Source organism: Chroicocephalus ridibundus, chromosome 1 (genome assembly GCF_963924245.1).
Source record: "Chroicocephalus ridibundus chromosome 1, bChrRid1.1, whole genome shotgun sequence".
NCBI classification, from domain to species: Eukaryota; Metazoa; Chordata; class Aves; order Charadriiformes; family Laridae; genus Chroicocephalus; species Chroicocephalus ridibundus.
The window spans coordinates 176,041,132-176,062,279 of record NC_086284.1 but is presented as its reverse complement, the minus strand read 5'-3'; the positions used below and the strand labels follow the sequence as shown (position 1 = coordinate 176,062,279).

The 21,148-nt window shown below is 40.8% G+C and overlaps 1 protein-coding gene across 5 annotated transcripts in view; it reads right to left on the bottom strand.

Moving 5' to 3' along the window:
- Window positions 1-8,346, bottom strand: part of PPFIA2 (PTPRF interacting protein alpha 2) — a 340,023-nt gene extending 331,677 nt beyond the window's left edge. For all 5 annotated transcript variants that reach the window (XM_063322857.1, XM_063322852.1, XM_063322853.1 and 2 more), the window contains exon 1: window positions 8,049-8,346. The gene's annotated coding sequence lies outside the window, so the exon portion shown is untranslated. The remainder of the gene's footprint in view (window positions 1-8,048) is intronic.
- Window positions 8,347-21,148: the final 12,802 nt, after the last annotated feature.

The window sequence follows — 21,148 nt, the reverse complement described above, 5'->3', positions numbered from 1 at the left end:
ACTAACCGGTTTGGCATGGTCAAGTTCACTTGATAACTAAAACATCCAAGACCATCTGCCACTTGCTCAGTTTAATCATAACTTTTCAGTATGCAGCAGGTGGCTAGCGACCAAGGTCTCTGCATGCCCATTCTTCAAGACCAAACAATTCAGGTTGTCACTGAACCTTTCCTGCCTTATGATCATCAACATCTCATGGGGCACACTTCCTGCCCCAGGGGATTCTCATCAGTGAACATTCATCATTCAAGAAATTACCTCTAATGTCCTGAACAGCATAGCATACACTACCACTGCTCACAGGCAGTGGCAGAGTGAGAGTGGCGCAGTTTTTCATCCATGCTGGTGTGTGCACAGAACAGGTAGGGAAACCTCTGTGCAGACAGCTGTTGCTACCTCAGCACCTTGTATTCAAACTAGATAGAAAATCTCCTCCTACAGTCATTATGGGGATGAGAGAAGCCATTTATCTGTGTGGTTGTGGGGCAGGAACGGAATCCATGGGCTGAATGCTCATGGCACTATTAATTACCATGTCTTTTCCATCTAATCTGCGGCATTCAGGGAGGGGGGTGGCCCATGCAGTGTGCTTATTTTGAAAGCCTGGGCTGCATTATCCTGACATGGCACAAGTAACAAACTTGGGCTGTGAGTAAGACCGCAGAGAAGGCAGGGAATGGGTGGGCAGTTCCTGATGTAGGCAGTTGCTATTTGGAAGTTTTCTCCCACAGCTCACAGCCCCAGGAGAATCTTTAAAAGGTACAGCAGTTCTTGCCATAAGACTGGTGATGTACATTGCTTTCCAGCAGTTCGGAAATCAATGCCATTATTCCATTGGAACCACAGTGCGTCCTCTCCCTTTCCCCACCCTCAGCTTGGAGACAAATATAGAAAAACCGTATGCTAACCTGGGTCAGATCAGAAATGCTGGTAGGGCGTGCCAAAAAGGGATGTATCGATACTTGCAACAGTGAGAAGCAGGGGAAAAGGGAATCCTGGTACATGTCCTCGCACAGATCTTCTTTGGTAGCCACCAGTGAGGACCCTGGAACAACTCTGAAGGGAAGCCAGCTTCTCAGGGTGTTCCTGGGTTACCAACCCAGAAAAAAAGGAGCAAAATTTCGAACAACTGCAGGCTTATTCTGGGGTTTCCAAAGATTTCTTAAAGCTCTTTATGAAAGACATATATGCCATGCTGTTCTGATTTACTATGACTTGTCTCTTCTCACCTTTAGAAAAGCATTCTTTTTCTTTTTTTCTTTTTTTAAACTTTATCTGGCATTTATCACGCTTATACCTGCCAGCAGATGGGATGCCTTCAGTGTCCCAAGGCTGCCACCATTTAACACTGTTCCCAAGAAATGCTGGCCTTCTTCCAGCACATGTTCAAGAATAGAGCCACTCCCCCAGGACCTTATTGCACCCTTTATGAATTTTCTGCTTGATAGCAGGAAGGAATCAAAATACTAAGAATATTTGAAGAATTTTAAAAGGAAGAAAAAAAAAGGAAAAAAGGGACGATCATCAAGAGGGGCTGTAGTAAAAGCTAGGACAGGTGACGCAGAGAAAGGACTTCAACAAAAGTAGAAAAGTGTCCGCAAACAGATCAATCACAATTTAGTAGCAGAAGATTGGCAGCTGAGGACAAAGAGGAGGGCAGATATGCATTTGGATCTTTATATAGGAACTCAATCACATCAGGGAGTTCAAGAGTTCTTGAAGCTTCCAGAGCCTTCTGATGGTGTGCATGTATTAGACAACCCTTGGTTAACCACATGATGATGTGGTTCACACACAGGGTCATGACATTAGATTTAAGAGTAAGCTTCCAGTTTAATTATATCTGAAAGGAATTTAGTTTGCACACACCGAAAGCACATAAAGAACCAAGACAACACAATACAGATGGAAACAACCTAGGGATTCATATTAAAACAGAAAATAAAAATAGTATTGTTATGAACAGTTAGGTCTGATTGCTAGTGTGGTCACGCCCTAAGTAATTTTAATTATATTTTTAAATTTCCACTAGGGGAAGAGGGAACTTCTGATTTTCCTTCTATGTAACTATGAACTTTAAAAAAAACTGCCAAAACCCCAACAATTTTTACTCAGTTTCATAATACAATCAACCAGAATATTTCATACACTGAAATCAGAAGGAATCACTGTAACTACCTACTCTTGCCCCACTAATCACAGACCATAAATCTGTGTTAAGCTAAAGTATATTTTATACAGGAAGGATTTAAACCATTACACACTGAAAGTGATCTCTCTAGTAAAATACCCAGAATTAGCCATTATTTCTGTGAAAAATATATGTCTCTTTCAATTGTATTTATAGGGGAGACACAGCCACATTCAATGCTGCAGTTCTTAAAGGCTCAGAGTAAGGCTACTGGCAGGCCCATTTCTATTAAATTTTAGACCTACCATACCAGACACAGGTTTTTTTTGCTGATCTGTGAGTTTACAGAACTTTTGATACATCTCAGATGCATATATAGTGAAATGTATGAATCAATTTTCATATAGACAGGTCAGATGCATCCTGGACTTACTGTATATATATATATATACAGCTCAGGAATAACAGAGCCATGCATATGCGGCAGGTACTTGTCTCAAGTACACAGTTCTTAATTCATGGAGACATCAATTCTACTCAGAACAGAACTCAGCAGGATAAATAATGGACCATCTTTAAACTTTTTGTCCTCCATTCTTACTGCTTCAAAGACTGTTTAGGCTCATGGGACTCAATTTTCTAAACCATAACTTTTGGATAGACCAAATACAGTCATAAACTGACACCTGGATATTACATGTTTTCTAATTGGTTTATCAGCCAATGGTTTGAGATTCTGCTCCCCTGTCATACAGATGACTATATAACTATATAACCAGAGACAGGCCCAAAAGATCAAAGATCAGGATGAAGTTTCCCAGCCCTCTACTATTCTGAATTGGTTTTATACAGTGTAATAGGCTGTTAGTTTCTCATTCAATTCCACATGCACACTGAAATTCAGATGCAACAATACATTCATTGAGTCTGTGCATATATTTTAATCTCTCCATTCAGTCTGCATGTGCCAGTTCCTATGTTAAGATTTTCATTATCCCAAGGTAGTATTCCTTTCATTAATCAATAAATTCCTATCAACTACTAGAAGGCAATCAAAGCAATTACAGTTACATATCTTTGATTAGTCCTGTTAGGGAAAAAGAATTCAGAGCTGACAGTAACAGTAAAAGAAGAATGAGCACAAAGACAAACAGCAATGTGTGTGAAGCATCAGAATCCCTTCTCTGAAGTTTACAACTGAAAATCTGAATTGCATCACCACAATTCTAAATTGCAAAGTAGCTTCTCTTATAATTTTCAGGTAATGTGACAAAATATAAACAAAACTGGACTGTATAAATATCTGACATAAACTGCAGAAATTTACAGTGATCGCTGAGTCTTCTTTTTATTTTCCAAACCTGCACTGAGCAACCTAATCTTACTTTGCAGTTGGCCCAGCACTAGGCAAGGGGTTGGCACAGATGACCTCCAAAAGTCCCTTCCAAACAGAATAATTCCATGCGTCTGGAGAGAGTTTTAAGTTCAAAGAATTCACTCATTTACAACAGAGATTCTGAAATTCAATATACGTTTAAAGAAGGTTGGAGAGAAATTTAAAATAAAAAAAACCCAACTCACATTGTGGCTCATCTCATTGCATTCATAAAAAAAAAAAAAAAAGTTGCTTTTATTACGGTGGCCTGCCTTGTGGAGAATTTGGGCTCTACATACGTGGAAGACTTCTACAAAAAGTAAGCAAAATTCACACTGAAAAATAAAAAATAATCCTCAGTTATACTTAATTACAACTATGGCCACATTTTCAGATATTGCTGTTTACACTAAACATCCTAATCTCTGAGTGACATTAAAAAAAAAAAGGAAAAAAAAACAGCCCAAAAAACCCACAAACCAAAGAAACCTGAAAGCAATCACATGAGGATAGGAAACGAACACGTACTTTTTAGATATCCAAATTTAAACAAAAACCTGTGCTTATTTTTAGAAAAGTAGACAATTACTCTTTGTCAGAAAAAATACACTAAAAAATAACTATTATATTGGATGATAAAATGCCACATCTCAGAACATTTTAAATGTAAAAGTTTGAAAAGTCTTGTAACTCATCTTTTATGGCTTCACTTATATTCTGGCTTTACTTATCATTCAAATGGTTTAAACAAAAGAAAGGTTTGAAGAAATATTTTAATGCTCTATATTTTTTCATCTACCCAGTGAATCACAGTAAAGCAGGTAATGAAAAAATATTTTTAGAATAAAGACTGAAGAGCTGCTGAAGCCTAGCTTGGCAGGGGAACACATATGTACAGTATGACAGTAGTTAAGTGGTATATGCTTCTTCTAGAATTTAAAGGGAAGAAACAGTAAATATAAATAATTTTTTTCCCCCAAATTCCAGTATTAAAGTTGTTCCTATTTAAGGTCATAATCTGTTATCAAGTCAATGTTTACAATACATATAAAGGCATGAGGTGCTTGGTACATTTAGGAAGTTTTCTGACAATACCATTAATGAGAAATAAAAATATGAATACATCATATTCTCATCAGGGAAAAAAAAAAGTTTTCCTAACACCATCCTCTCAGAAAACAATCAAGCAAACAAGCCCCCAAACAAATCCAAGAAACAAGAAACACAGACTTGCTTTCTTCTCAAAAGAGAGATACATGGTGTCGAATGGAGTAAACTCAGAAATCTGTAACCAGCTACCAGGAGTCAGTTTTGCAGAGACTGAGTAAATTCCCACTGAAGTAATTTACTAAGGATTTCTTTACCAAGACTCTGGTCACCTGAAAGGAGGAGGAAAAGATGAAGGAAGAGTACTTCAGGCATCTAACTTGGTTTCCTAATTTGATACCTCAAATGCTACTTAATAATACCAGTGGCACCCAACCATGCATCTAGCAAGTCCATGTAGCAATTTGTGCCACTAGAGGAGAACTGCAGGCTGTTGCCCCCAGAAAACTGAGTCAGAAAAGGAGTTGGGGAAGAAATGGAAGTGGAGAGGGAACAGATAATGAAGATCTTCATTTACCATCCTGATCCTCACAAGTAAGTGAGGAACAGGCCAGATACAGCAGCAGCAACCTGCTACTAAGGGGCAGCCATCTTGCTCTGTCAGGATATAACTGAAGGCATGCTGAGTTACATAGGAGGGAACACAGGCATCCAAGACAGAACATTGAGGGAGCTGGAATTTCTTTCAGTGGGCGTTAGGAACTTCAAGTGGTGGATTAAACACCTCTGTCCCGTTATCTTCAAGACCACAGAAGTTCATGATATCAGGATAGCCTTTCACATACATTATTCTGTGTGATACTTCCCACATGGACAGGACTGCAAAGAAGAGGAACGACTGGAGGGAAAGGACTTAACAAGGTGACATACACTTCATTAATACCTAAACATGCATTATATACCTCTATACCCTCTATAAGAGAAAAAAGAGAAATTTTGTGTTCCTTTGCCAGAAAAAGGGTAACTTGATCTGTAGTAATACAACTTAATTAAAGCTATGCTTGACTGATCTAAGTCAACAAAAATAAGACTTTTTAAATGTGTTTCTCTTTCTTTAAAAAGAAAAACAGAAGCTCCATTGATACTGAACATAGTATCTCTGCAGTAAAAAGTTTATCAGTTTACCCGGTACTGTGAATGTAAGTAAAGCAATCCCTCAATGCAACATGCATTTACTTTAAGTCACCAGCATTTTACTGTTAATACACAAACACTGTTTCTTGGATTCATCAGGAGCCACAGAGCAGACATTAGAATTCTCTTGCTCGGGGAGCACACAAAGTGCCCAAAACTCTCAAGGACTGCAATGGATACTGAACTTGTGTAGCAGCACCTTATGACTATCCCAAACCCTCTGAGAGGTTCTGAAGGGGTAGCAGGATACCGAGAAATTACTTCTTCCTTTAAAATCCATGTAGCACATACATGCTCCCTAGAAAAAGACTTTCAGGCAATGCAATAACTTTAGAACCTAAGCACTTATTTTAATAGTAGTTCTAGACCTGAAGTGGCTCAGTTATCACAGCCATACACAATGACACCCTGTGAAGCAACACATTAAAGTTCTCTAAATACATTCTCTTTCTTGTCCATTGTATATCTAATACACCATCTACTGCAAAATCTATTCCAGGTTGATAGGTTCCTAGTTCATTTTTTTCTCCAATCATTTGCATGGAGCCTAACCCAACAACTGCTTAAATTCATGGAAATTCTACCATGGACATCAGTGGGTTTGGATCAGTGTAGATGGTTGGAAAAGTCACTAACATAGACAAGCCATTAACCTCTTGTAATTTTACTGCCTCCAAACAGGACCATAAAATTCACAAATGTATGTTATGCATGACTAGGGAGCACGATGGATATTATGTGACCATTGCCTACAATATTACAAGAAATCATGAACAGGTTTCTCCTCTAAACACACAACATTTAACTGGCAAAAAGCAACAACTGTGATGTTCTATGAGAGGGGAAAAGAATGTGGTTCGTTGTCATTGCATTAAAGATTTTTCAGGTTGTATGAAAAAATGTCACTGCAAATCTATAGGATTAGCTGCATTATGTCTCCATCAAGAGTGAACTCAATATTAGGTCAATTAGGAATTCTGCAGCTCAGTTTAGACATCCAGATGACTGAATGGATAAAAATTGCAACAAACAGCACTGGATATGCCCACCCTTGGTTAAGAGTTATATAAAGCTCCTTTTCAGGAGCTACCCCATCAACAACTAAATTGATAGCAATTCTTTTATATTATATTTTATACACAGATGCTGATAATCATGTATGGACCAGGTGTGAAAGTGCATCCTCAATACTGACTTTCTCTAAAACTACTTGAAATTTCTGTGGTACATATCCTATAAGGGTGCAAGATGAAAAAGTTGTCATCTTTCTTCTCATTGGACCCCACCCTATTTGACATTTTCTGTTATGCCGATTGTCCAAGACTCTTGGAATTATTTATTTTTTTTAAGTGAATGCTGTAACAAACACCTCTGCAATCTCATGTAGCCTGAGAATAATTTACCAGCTGGACTTTTTCACTTGGGCGAGCTCTGGGAATGAGAAGACGGAGTACTACTTGGCTTCTGCCTGACAAAGGCTCTTAGACAAGCATTCATTCTGCTCACCTTGAAGGCTACCACCTTAGATGTGAATCTAATTTTATTCCCTCACCTTTCTGTCCATAACTAGTTTTTAAAGCTTGTTTTCTGTATACTCAGATGTTTGATTTGCACAGCAAGGTTGAGGAGTCATTTCAAGTTACTTGTAATTTTGCTGCAGGAAAAACAAGTAGAAATCTAACTACCATACATTCTAGCCTGTCCACAGTGACATCAGCTTGAAAACTCATTTCATTGGATCATTCCGGATATTTTGCATTTACAAGCTTTTTTTTTTCAAATCGTTAAATAGATATAGTGGCTGATAAAACCAGTTCTTACTGCAGTTATGTCTTTTCAGATGTTCTCAGCAAGATTGTTCTTAGGCAGCACAGTGTAATTCCATAAGGAAAATCCTTCCTATTGTCTGAGTTGCATTACATGCATATTCCTCCTCCTAGTTAACTCCTTACCTGCCAGACTCCACTAAACTATGATATCACCTTTAACAGAAGCATTCTGCGCTCCTTCCACACAGGAGGGGTGATCAACACAGTACCTTGAAAAAGGACTCATTCCAACTGTTTGTTCTTTATGTCATCCCTCTGGACTCTTATCTCCCTCAACCATACCAAAAAAAAGAAGTTGGCTTCACGTTTTTTAGTCTGATATTCCCCAACTCCCATTACAGAAATGCATTTAAATACCACACAAGTACTACAGCAAGAGGCAGACAGCAAGATTTTGTATTTGCACCTCACCTCCAGGAGGGTATCAGGACTAAGGAGGGAATGTCTAACTCAGAAATAGAAGGTTCAGTACCTAGTGGCTTTTATTTCGGCGTCTGCTATTTCACTTGATCAATAACAACCGCAGTCTCCACCGGCTTCGAGCGGGGACTCACACAGCCGAGCACTCCTGGACCATCTTCCTAGCAATGGTGACACAGGCGTTGCTCCGAGGAACCCCAAGCCCCCGCACCCGTCCTCCGGCAAGACTGGCTGCTTGGCACCTCAGCATTTTCTTCGGTCACTTCGTCAGCAGCCAAGAGGAGAAGCATCCATGGGAAAAATGGCATATTACAAATTTTGCTTTGGGAAGCAGAGCTCGGCTCAGACCATTGTCGGGAGCTGGAGAGGGGGGAGCGGCTCTTAAAGCTCCAGCAGCCCCTTTCGAGCAACAGCATCCTTGCAGCTGGAGGCAAGCCATTACAGGGGGGGAGGGGCCAGGGCGAAAGCATCTTTCTTTTATTTCTCATCTTTTGTTAAACTTCACTGAGCGATATCTGGCTTCTCTAGTTCTGCAATACCTCCCAGGCTAATGATGCCTCTGCGCGTTAAGTCCACGCGCACGCACGACTGCCTGCATGATCAAACGCCGTTTTCTGCTTTACAGAAAGAAATCCTCTGCCCACAGCTCATCGCTGCGCAGCAGGTACCGTACGGGGCCCGATCCCGGCGGTGCCGAGCAGGAGCCGCGCCAGTGGGAGTTGGCAGAGAGCCCCGGCAGGTCACCCCACGGCACGTGCGCCGCACCCTACATCCACCCCGCGCGTCCCGGGCACCCCGGCTCCGCCTGGCACAAGCGACGACAGCCGCGGCGCCGCCGCCCGCTCCCCACCAAGGGCTAAGGAGGGAGGGCCGGCGGGCCGCCGCCGCACTGCCCCAGCCCCCGGTTAGCGATTCGGTGAGGCCTCTTGTTGAAAGCGGTGTGAGCGCTCTGAACTGCTGTATTCTGCAATTTAAGAGAGTTCGGGCAAACGGCAGTACATGTCATCTAATCGGATATATACTGTCATAAAACGTATCATCTGCTGTAATCCGACCATGACAAAGCAGTGGTAAAATCTGCCATAATCTGAATAGTCCAGGCGTGTAATTAATATTATGCACTTGGAAACGCCAGGCATGGGCAGACGCCCCCTCCCCGGGTTCGGAGCCTGGCCGGCCGTGCGGCACCGCCGGAGGGCGGGCGAGGCGGGAGTGGAGGCGGAGGGAGCGGCTGCTGGGCTCAGCGCGCTCCTCCTCGGCGGGGACTTCCCCTGGAAGCCGCTGCAGTGGTTTCCACCGGTCCTTAAATAAATTCTGAAGTAATCACGTCTGCTCCCTCTGCCTCACGCACCGCGGCTCCCCAGATGCAGCTGCTGCTGCTTGGCGGCTCGCACGGCGCTAATTCCCTCACGCCCACTCCTTGAAAAAAAAAAACAAAAAAAAAAACAAAAAAGAAAAAAAAAAGGGGACGGTAGGGCCCGATCCTAACCGGAGAGCGCCGCTTCCTCCCCTCTCCTCAGCGCGACCGCTCCTCTCTGGCCGTTACCCAGGCCCGGCGGGCGCGTGCCCGTCCGTCAGCGCCCAACGGTTCCTGCCGCGAGGGAGGCCGGCGCGCGGCCCAGGCGCGAAGGGGCCCGGGGTGGGGAGGCAGGGGGAGGGTGCGGCGGCACCTCAGCCGCCAACCGCCCCCTCGGCCTGGCGGGGCGGCCGGGCCTGCTGCACCCGCAGGTGTCTTCTCGCCCGACGGCCCTCCTCGCCTGTCAATGCCGGCCCCCGCGGCCCGAGGTGTGGGGACAGGAGACTGGCGAGGGTCCCTGGAGGAACTGGGCGTCGTCAGTAACTGGGTACCGGAAAATGACTTAAAGTCGGAGGAAAAACTTCTTTACCTTGAGGGTGCCAGAGCACTGGAACAGGCTGCCCAGAGAGGCTGTGGAGTGTGTGTCTCTGGAGACATTCAAAACCCACTTGGATGCATTCCTGTGCAACCTGCTCTAGGTGACCCTGCTTTGGAGGGGAGTTGCGGGTTGTACTAGATGATCTCCAGAGGTCCCTTCCAACCCCTATCACTTTGTGATTCTGTGATTTTCAGAGTGTTCGTTCGTAATGAAGTTCATCCCAGTTGGCATTCGATGTGCTGGTGTCAACTACGCAAACTTGGTTCTTGCAAGAAATACTTCAATATTTGTTTACATTTCTTTCACATACCAAAAAAACATTTCATGCAGGACTGACCGTTGCTTCGGAAGCCTGAACTCACTTCATCCACTTTAGAAAGGTGCAGGGGAGATAAGGAAGCCACAGGCAGCAGTGGGTGCAGACTCAGTGGCTGTGGTTGCTTCACAGCAGGTTTGGCCCGTTATTTTGCTCATTCCTGACACTGTGTCGTGGAGAATGAAAATGCACAGAGGATGCACATGTACAGTAGAAGACAAATAGCTGAGAAGAGTTGCCAACATGGACATCCTAAAAACAAGTGCAATTAAGGTACTGGTGCCATGCCAGAGTTTGCTGCCAGAGCCCGGCCTTTCAGTGCAATCCATGGGTTAAAAGAGCCAAAATAAAATAACTTCTCCCATCCAACTGTGTCACTATTCCAACTGGCTTTTTTTTTGTCACTTTTCTTGGCTGTTCCAGATCCTTCTCCTAACTTAATTTATCTTCAGCATTAGAGCAGTTGCCTGACAATCACACTCTAGCTGAGGGCAAGATCCATCATCCATCAGACTTACACACACAGCTATTGCAACAAATCTGAGCTCTGAGTTAGGTGATTGAGGAAAAACTAAGCAGCTCAGAAAGCACTTGTGAGAGCAAGTGTGTTCAGCAGGCAGCCATGTAAGCTGGATAGTAAGAACTTCAAAGAACAGCATATCTGATGGTTTCTTTTCTATTATTTGTTTGGGGGTTTTTTTTTCCTTTTTTTGAAGTATATTACTTTCTGTACAATAAGGTTTGTAGGTCAGATCAGGATTTGCAGCTTCAAACTCTCAGAACTCAGGACTGTTAGTTAACTTTATAACAGCATTGGTATGCACAGAAGGATCACTCTTAAGTATTTAAAGATGAGTGTCATTGATGACATCCTTCCTTCTTCCCCTCTTGCAAACAGCAGCTTTCCCGATTAAAGCATTTGCCAGGCATGTGGGAGATCTGAGCTCACTGTCCGTGTTCACCCAAGGTGGATGTTTTCAGCACTTACCTTGGAAAAGATTCTGGTCCCTGTTCCATGGACTGGAGGAGCCAATTATTTGACAGGCCTCCCTCATAGTCATTTGGTTTGTAAACATTTGCGGAATACTTTGGGAAGTCTGTTGGCCCCTCAGCTCCTCATGCCCATCCTCTCTACTGCCTTTCAATCATTAAAGCAAAAACTTAGCACAGAAAGACTGTTATTGCTACTCATAATATTGTCCTAGTTGACCTGCTGCCCTTAGTTTCTCTGTTGCCGCATTCACAGACGAGTAAGTGGCTGAAGTACCGTGTTTCACAGAGCTGAGGTTACTGCATAGTGCAAAAGTTGCCAATTAATGCCTGTGCGTTGTGGTACCAATTTAAACAGGAGACTCTTTCTATTCATGCATGTAGGCTTTTGAGGTCAATGAGATGGAAGAAGAAGAACAAACTCTAAAGAGTGGAAAATGAAGAACTATGAAAGAACCACAAAACCTGGGATGGAGCAAGTCCTTTGAGCTTTGTCATAATAAGGGAATGCTCGATACAGTGGAGGGCATCTTTTGGTAAAACTTACTGCATGGATAATTTTGATCAAGAACATAAGAGCAAAATGATATATTTTATGGAAACCTTAGCAGTGAAAGGTACTGAATGTACTGTTTAATTATAAGTGCAAGCTTCCCTTGAATGGAATTTGACCATCAGATCTCCAAAACAGAGTTTTGCTTATCTAAGCTCCAAGTATGCCAACAAAATTTATTAATTATGCCAGAAGTATGAAATGCCCAGTCTCTTCTGTCAACTGTCTCTGTTTCATGTGGTATTTGAGCATATGGAAATTACACGACATGAGTGGGTAAAGATAGGTAGGAAGAGTACAGCGAGACTGTACTCTTTATTAGCATAAAAAGTCCTCCTTACCATTTTCCAGGTTATTTTAAAAAAGAAAATATAATCTTATGACAGAAAGAATACTTCAAAGACATGTCTGAAAACTGGCTTCCTCCCCTGTGTAAGTCTCAACATGGGCCTTTCTCACATTTTGTCTCCAACAAAGAGAAAGTGAAGACTTACGAAATCTTCTGCTACTAACAGGGTAAAAGAGGGAACTGACACCACCGTGCTCTCAAAAAATAACTCATCGTATTGGGAAGTGAGGAACCAACTTGGAAAAGATTTGTCTTTACTTTCAAGACGCACAGTGCAAACTGAGGAGCAGTTTGCAAATGGTTGCAAAGATACGTGATGTAGTCAAAGCAACAAGAAGGGAAAGTGATTCCTGTAGCCCTATGTAGACCTGATTTGAATAATATTGATGACATGGCACTTAATTTGTTAAAGCTTGCCAACAGCTACTACAGCATGATGAAGGCCTGCATAGGATTTTTATGGAGATGGAGAAAGGAGAATCTGGTTTAGAAATGTTACATAGGAAGAAAAAAAAGCAATATTTAGAGCTAGTCTTCACTTGATAAAGAAGTCATTAGAGACTAAGAAAGGAGTGCAGAAATAAAGTTCAGAAGATCTTGGCTGGGACTGGAAAAAAGAAATGTAATATTGTGTGAATAAATTACATTCCAGTGTAATTGGAGTTATAATTCCAATTGTACTTTACAATTATGTTCATGCTTATTTCCCAAAGGTTCTCTGCATATTAACATAGCTTTAAGGGTTTCCCTGTAGTTCCTTACTTTAAATTTCTTACCTATTTCAGCTATGGGTTTTACCTTCTATAACTTGATTACTGCGTCTCACTAGAAGACTGTCATAAACTTGGTTTTCTCACGCAAAAAAAACCATTCCACATGTGGCCTCAAAAATCATCATGGTAACCTTAAAAATCTCTCGTTGCAGACGTTTCATGGGGGTAGAGAAAGTTTAGAACAGGGATATACCCTTAGCTTAAATGTGAATTGTTCAAAGCCAACTAAAGACCAATAAAAGAGAAGCTTGAGAGTTTGATAGCATAGTTAGCACCTTTCATTTCAGTACAGCTGAAAGTCCTCAGCTGGGAAAGGACAGGTTTTATCTCTGTCTCAGTTAGTCTGATCTGCAGAGTAGGCTTGATTTCCCAGCTACAGAATGGTTGATCAGACCAGAATCTTCTGGTCTTATTACACTCCTTCTGGATGCTTTTTCTGGAGATGTGATTTAAGGGCTGCTTAAAGACCTGCTTGAAAATCTCCGTTACTTACAATACCCATTGTTGCATATGAGACCTGAAAACTGAAGGGGAGCAGTTTTTTTGTGATCTGAGATGTGGAATGGTATCAAAGAGCAGTCATTCTGCTCTTTTTCCACTGTGTCTAGTGTTACCCAGCTGAAGTGCTGCTTGCAACTAAAGTGGCATAAGATGCGAATAAACATTTACATTCAGTTTGCTGTTGAAATACTTAAGGTGTAATAGAAAATTTCACTGTAGCATGGTTACCATAAAAAATGAAAAATCACATTCAGCTGTACTGAGAGTAGCTAGCTGTGCTATCAGATTCTTAGACTACAATTTAATTATTTTTTTAATTAACATATAGGTGCAAGCAACAAACTGCATCAAGGCAAGAAAAAAGTTCTCCAATTCCTGCCATAATTTTTCCTTTTGTGTAGTTTCAGTTTTTTCACAAATTGCTCTAAATTGGTCTTTGCCACTGGCGTGGAACAGATCTGAATGGATACTAGTGATGTTTTTAAAAGTCACTGAAATCCAGGCAAATGAGAGAGAAATTAATGTCCTTGCTTAGCTAAGGAGCTTCCTTTTCATACATGGAAATGTAAAAATATGCAGACTCTCAAAATAGCAACTGTGATCAAGAAACAATGTACCACAATTTAAAAAAAACTTTAAACATTTTAAAATTCATCATCATAGTGGATTTGTTAAAGGTCATTCAATTCATATTCCACTTCATCACATAGTGTGAGTTAAAGGAGGAACTAGTTCCAAAGCCAAGCATGAAGACCACGAAGCAGATGTTGATGACAGGAATCAGCAAAGAGTAACATGAACCATAACTGATGCTGATGAAAGATCTTCTAATTAGGAAACAATCCAATCTATACCACCATTGTCAATAAAACAGCCTTCATAGTCAGCATCATAACAAACTAGCACCATGAGTCTGCCTTTCCACCCCAGGATACTTGCTCCATCACAAACCTGAAAAAAATTAGAAGGTAAAGACCAATGACCTCTCCATCTGAAAATGTCAAGACATTGAGGCATCTCACAGGTGTTTCAGGTCATGCCTGGCTCCTTTGCACACAAATAAATCAAACCTGTTTACACTGAACCCATGCAAAGCAGTCTTCAAATTAAAATTTCTGTCGCTAGATTGCCAGTACACTCTATCTCAGTGTAACGTCAGTGAGATAGCTTCAACTACTTACGCTTTCATAATCTCTCAGCTTTAGCTACAAAGTGCTATTCATCTGGATAAAAATCCCTCTATGATCAGGAAACTGCAAGTATTGCACTATGGTGCAAAATGGCTGCTCAGGTAGGCAGGTTACTCAGAGAAAGCCAAAAGATATACTCCACTCCTCATTCTAGATTTTAAGCATGGGGATATGGAATTTTAAAAGAAGTTCTGATTCTCAATACTTTCAAATATTCCATGGGGTTTTCAATTGTCTGTAGTTTAGATTAATTAAAGTTTGGGGTTTGACAGTTATGTTCTTTTATTATAACAGAATGTTTCATTATAGGGAAAAATCTGATCTGCTCAGCAAAAATAATAAGATGAAGGACACTCATAGGATTTGCTTAGCTGCTAGGCTGAATGTAGCAGTGTATAAACATGCCAAAACAAAGGCACACAAGAAAACATGCTGAAGTAAGACACTTCACTGTACACCTTCTGCCTACGACAAGATAAAAAATGCACAAGAGATGCTAGTTAAAACAGATGTTAGTGAAAACGCTTTGTGAATTACTTCAAAAGTATACGAATATTATGCTACAGAATGGGATAAAAGGAACCATACAGGTTAAATGCCTTACCTGGAATGTTAAACAGATTTTCACAAAAAAAAATGATCTGTTTATGTTTATTTTTAAAATGCTTCCCCACCTTTCAACCATTCACTTTCATGTGTGACCAAAGCATGTCCACTTCCACTTTGGTGCAGTTAAAAGAATGGTAACTTCTGGTACTAGGAAAGAATTTCAGAAGATAATCAGTTGCCAACAGAATAAAGCCTTTCTTTGTCAATAGACAAAGTCAATAGTTTCGGAGATTCCAGCACTACATTCCAATATCTGCTGTTGTTCATTCCTACTGTGTGTAAAAAGTTTCAAAGAATGCGGAGTTGTTTATCGGGCTGCGTTATGGCTGGGAAATCTTCATCACAGATGTGCAAAGTAACGTGCTTTTAATGTTTTTTTAAAATAAATAATTCATATGCTTACAGTACAAAAATTAGCAATACAATTTGAAATTTTTCTCCACCAAGGTATATTTTTAGCTTTACCATACACAGGTACTGGCTCTTTCTCACTGTCTTAATGTTTGGGCTGGGTTTTTGGTGGGGTTTTTTTGGTGCAAATTGTTGGGCAAAGAAATTACGTTAAAGCAAAGGTAAGTTGCTTGCTTTCTGAACAATGTAAATTCATTTTGTTTAGTACATAGAGCCAATTATGAAATCAGGCCTTTAAAAAAAAAAAAAAAGAGAGAGAAAAAGAAAAAGGAACTGGATTCTTTATTCACTGTGGAGTCTAACAGCCCTGTTAACAACCAGGTACTTTGGAGAGGTTTCCAGAAAAAGAAGACTGACTGTTGGAGTTCCATCTCTGCAAAATATTTTATTACTTAGCGTAAACTTGAGAAAGAGAAGCCTGTATATGGACCATACATGTTTATGGCACAAGCTTAGGTTCACAATCATCAATAAGAGAAAAACACTGGAAGGTGCGGGACTACGAAAATCCAAAACTAGTTCCTTGGCTTGGAAGGTCGTGTACTCACATGTGTTTTCATACACAAACCATTTTATTATGTACCTGTTGAGTTTGCTGCCCACAAAATATACCTGACAAAGAATCTCAAATAGTAATAAAAAAAAATGACAGAAAAGGAAAAAAAAAAGAAAAAGTGAGAGAAAAATTAAAGTGGCTTGCATGCTACTGTTCTTGCAACCAGAAAAGCGTATTTCATAATGTGGCCCAAACAGCATTAACTACATTGCAGCAGGGTTGGTAGTTTTCAGCCTCTCCCCTTGTCAGACTGCACACCAACATATGGCTCTTAGGTTTCCTCTTTTCTGTACTTACATACTTCTGTACTATACACTTATACAGTAACATGAATAATCAGCCATCTATGAACAAAGCACCATAAGTGCTTGTGGTGTCATTAAACATGAAGCAGTACAAATTTAAATTTACATAAAACTCACTTATGTTGAGCCTACTCTTTATTTTGCTGTCTATATGTTAGATTGTTTTGGGTTACATTAGACAAAAGGTAAGCTATTCTAGAGCACACTTGGCATAATATATTATTGTCAAATGTGTTACTTTTGCTTATAATTTTTAGTGCTATTTAATGCCCGTTATATTTAATGAAAAATATGAAAATGGTAATTCTACTTTTTTCAATTATCTGAATAAAAACTCTCAGTAGAAAATTGTAATGGACTAGAAATTCGGTAGGAGGGAGAAATACGTGTATTTGCGATATTTCCAAGTTTTACCCTTTAAGTGAGTCATATTTTCTGCTAATTATGTGCATTGCTGCTAGCAATTTATTTTGTTACTTTCAAACTATTTTCAGTCATGGCAAAGATTTCTTAACATCTGTATGCATGAGAAGCTTCACACTTCTCCTGCCATTAGTTAACAGAAGAAGGAAAGGAAAGTCAAGCAGAAGAGCAGAAATGAACAAAATGTCATTGTTTGCAGAACTCAAGATCCCAGCTGAAGGAGACTTGTCACATTTCATGCATACACACATACTCACGTACACACATACTCACGTACAGACCCCCAAGAGAATTTTTTAAAAAATCATACCTACAAAATCTCAATGCAGTAAGAATTCTCCAGAAAATTACCAGACAAATTTATCAAATCCCCAAATATTATTTAAGTATTTTTTCAATATTAATCACATGAAAATGAGCACATCTTACTATAAAATGTGACCAAGAGAAGTTCCATTTTAGAATGAAATTTTTACACAAAATTATCTTTTTTTCACATTCTACTTCTCCATGTCTCCTTTATATCCTGGACATTTTTTTCGGTCCTGCTTTTTTAGCATTTGTTTCATTTTGGTAAGAATAATTTTCCAGTTTATTACTGAAGATGACCATTAATAGCTATTAATAGTAATCTTTTTTTTTAAAAAAAGCAACTCTACCTTTTGCTTCCAAGTAGTCCATTTCTGTCTGTCTTCATTTGTTGAGATAAAGGCAAACCAAATCTAATACACATAGATAACTATTGTAAAAATCTTTCAAATGATAGGAAAAAGACTATCTGAAATTTACAAAGGAGAAAAATATGCAATTTAAAGTAAAAAAATAAATTCTGCACAAATAGGAATTGTTTCAAATACCAGACAGGAAAGCAAGAGAGATATATAGTTAACCAATGAGTACCTCTTACCTAGCATTCTCGGAAAGAAAAAACAACCGTTATCATTCATAGAGTGATTAATACAATTAGTCAGTTATTTTCCAATTAAATTGAAGCTGTGTTAAAAAGATGAATGTCATAATTCTCATTCTGCTAGTGAGAGAGAGTAGAGTAGAGACTATGACTACCACTAGCGTCAGGGTTCAGTGGTCAAGGCACTGACAAAGTACAGGATGCTCTTTTCCCATCACCTGATTTAATAAATATTTATTGACAGCCCTCTCCCCACAATGCTGTATAGCCCCCTTAGAATACTAGACTTAACCCTGTTTTCCTTCAGAGCATCTCCTTCTGTTTGGCATAGACGAACTGTCCTTAGCTTGTTTTCTTGTCAGAATCTCATCAGAAGCAATAGGATACCTCATCACCTACCACATAACTCAGACCTGAAGAGTATGGTGGGGCCAATTAGGTCTTACAAAGCTGAGAACTTCCCTGCTGTGGATCTTCAATGCTACAGAAGCACATGGGGAAAAACATTCATTTTCTTCAAGAAGATTAAAGAAAACTGAGTTTGGCAGAAAATATTTTAGTCATAAAGGAAAACCTATACACATGGAACACAAAAAACAGTGGAGTCTTGATGCTAACCAATACTAAATAATAGACATAAAGTTTCTGCAGATCTTGAACTTAAAAATATGTTGAGGGTTTTGCCAGTTTCCAGGTATATCCAGTTACTGAAAGCTCCCGAACAACTCTCTTCCACCTGCATTTTTTACTTAAGATCTAACTAATAAACATCTGAACAAAAAAGGCCATTTACTTTCCTTAAAAATCAAACCTATTGAGTTTTTAGTTAAACCTATTAATTTTAACTAAATAAAGTAAGAATGTTTTGTAGACTTGCTGCTTTTCTTGAGATAGATTTTAATACATAACGATGACAACACAAAGAGACTACATTGTGTGCTAGATATTGGTGTAAAGAACTGGGATGAAATTCTGGCTCTAAATAGGCACGGGTTTTGGCCTCAATGGACTTGGAATTTCACAGTGTTTAGATGTTCAAATGAATCATTGGTTATATCTGTTTAATTTTTTAATTACAATTACAAAAACAATTGGTATTCTCTTTATGTGTTTGAACAACTTGGTATGTTGACTCCCATATTAATTTCTGAGTGTAGAAAACGATTATTGTTTTCTGAGTCTTTATGGAATTCTAACACATGGTGAATCTAAGCAGAAGGTTATCAGCATTTGTTAATAGCTGCTGTCAGGGCCTTCAGGCCCCAAATGTATTATAAGATATTTGCAATCTTCTGTAGCCCAGTGCAAGTAGCGGAATCTTATTATTTCATAAACTCATCAGATCACAATACTATCAACTCCCCCGTGGAAAAACACACTGAAGTTTTCTCTCTGTGAATTATAGAATATCAGTTATAGATTTTCTTTTCTTAAAGGTTAAAACGGTACTGTTTGTAGGTACTTCTCTGTCCCTTGAAAGCTCAATAAACCTGGGCCCCAAGGGCACCATCAGTCCCTGACCCCTCCCCAGGCTCCCCTCGCCCAGCCCCCAGCCCAAGACCCCTTGTCAGTCCCCGCAGGACCTCCAGCCCCCACACCAGCGATACCGCAGCAGAGCCGGCCTCCAGCTCCCCACAGCCCTGCCCTGCCCAGCCATGGGCCCCGCCGAGCTGGGCCCACCCATGAGCCCACGTCCCAGCTCATCCCCACGGAGGTGCCCAAGGCCTGGGGCTGGGGCTGCCCCGGTTCCCCCTGGCTGCCCTGCGCCTGGCTGGGGCTGGGACGGGCCCTGCCACCCCTGGGCAGTCCCTGCCACCCCGGCTCCGGCCCCCGCTGTGCCCTGACAGTCACTCTCTGCGTTCTTCCTTACAAGGCATTTTCAAAGAATCTTTACTGATTCATTTTACCATTTTTTCTTGAAGTACTGTGTTGCCTAAAATGTTAAACATATTATAATGTAAGAAATGAAATTTTATGGCAGCTCTCCTAAAGCACTCAACAGATTGTCTATATTTTAAACTGTACTTGTCTGCCAATTTACCACACATTATTTTTACAAATAACTTCATACTGACTGTACACAAAGACTGAACGCTTTAAATAGTGAGCCACATAAATGAGGAACAAACTAAATAAGAGACTGAAGGACATGCAGCTTTCTTGCTTTTGTTGTTGCTCTTGTAAAGTGCGGGTGCATCTAAGGTGGCCGAGCTGTGTGAGGGAGAAGCTGGCGGGCCGCGGGGAGGGAGGTGTCACCGGGCCTGTGACCCCAGCACTGCTCCTTTTGGCCAGGTGCTTCGTTACGGCCACCCTCCATGGCCTTGCCAATGCAACCCCAGGCACTGGCTCTTGAAGGACCCCTCTCAGGAGAAGCCAGGCATTCACTTGGGGACGTTCCTCTGCCTTTCACCTCCAGAGAGGCATCTTATCTTCTCCTGTCGCTGCTGCCACACTGTCGCTAGGTCCCCCCGCTAGCAACATACTGAGCTGAAGGGAGGCACCTCCATGGTACACGTTTGAGAGGGGCGGGATGAGGAGGCCTCTCGCCTCCATCTCTCGGGAGCACTGTGTGAAGCGTGGTATGGCAGAAGGCATACAGCTGTGAGGTCCACACTGTCCTGTCTGGCTGTATCTGACTGTGACAGATTTTAGTAATTGGGTTTCAGGTTTTCTGCACATGTTCATAGTATCATAGAATGGTTTAGGTTAGAAGGGACCTTAAAGATCATCTAGTTCTGACCCCCTGCCATGGGCAGGGACACCTCCCACTAGACCAGGACTGCTGTATTTATTACATTTTGTTGCATTTTCAAGACTTCTTCTGCAACATAATGGAATCCCAGAGTTTTTTATATTTTGTTTAAAAATAAATTTACTCTCATGCAATCCTGTGACTCCTGGATTCGATGTGATGGGCATGTCAAACCTGGAGTTTAACTAGGACTCCTGAGTAGAGAGGAGGAAAGAGACAGAATAAGGACAACGAGAGTGATGCTTGTGAAAAAATTGTTGAGTACTTAAGTTGTCTTCTTTCATATTGTTTTGTCTTCCTTTTAAACGTGGGTCAGTGCATCTGAACCTGGATGAAACAGTTCCAATGAGATTGAAATCACAGTGTCAACCTGGGAGAATTAGGGAAGAAAGTAAAAATAGCATGATAAATAGTTAAGCCTTTGTCCAAACTTCTCCATACGAACAGTAAACTCCAGAGCAGGTAGACTGGCCTAAAGACACATCATCTATGTGTTGTTAAATATCACCAAAATGCAAGTGTTAAAAACAAGAGAGACACCACTGTCTGTCTGTCGGTTTGTCATCAGTTCTGAGGCTTATGTAAGCTGTTTGTCCCACAGCCCACATCTCTTCTGCAG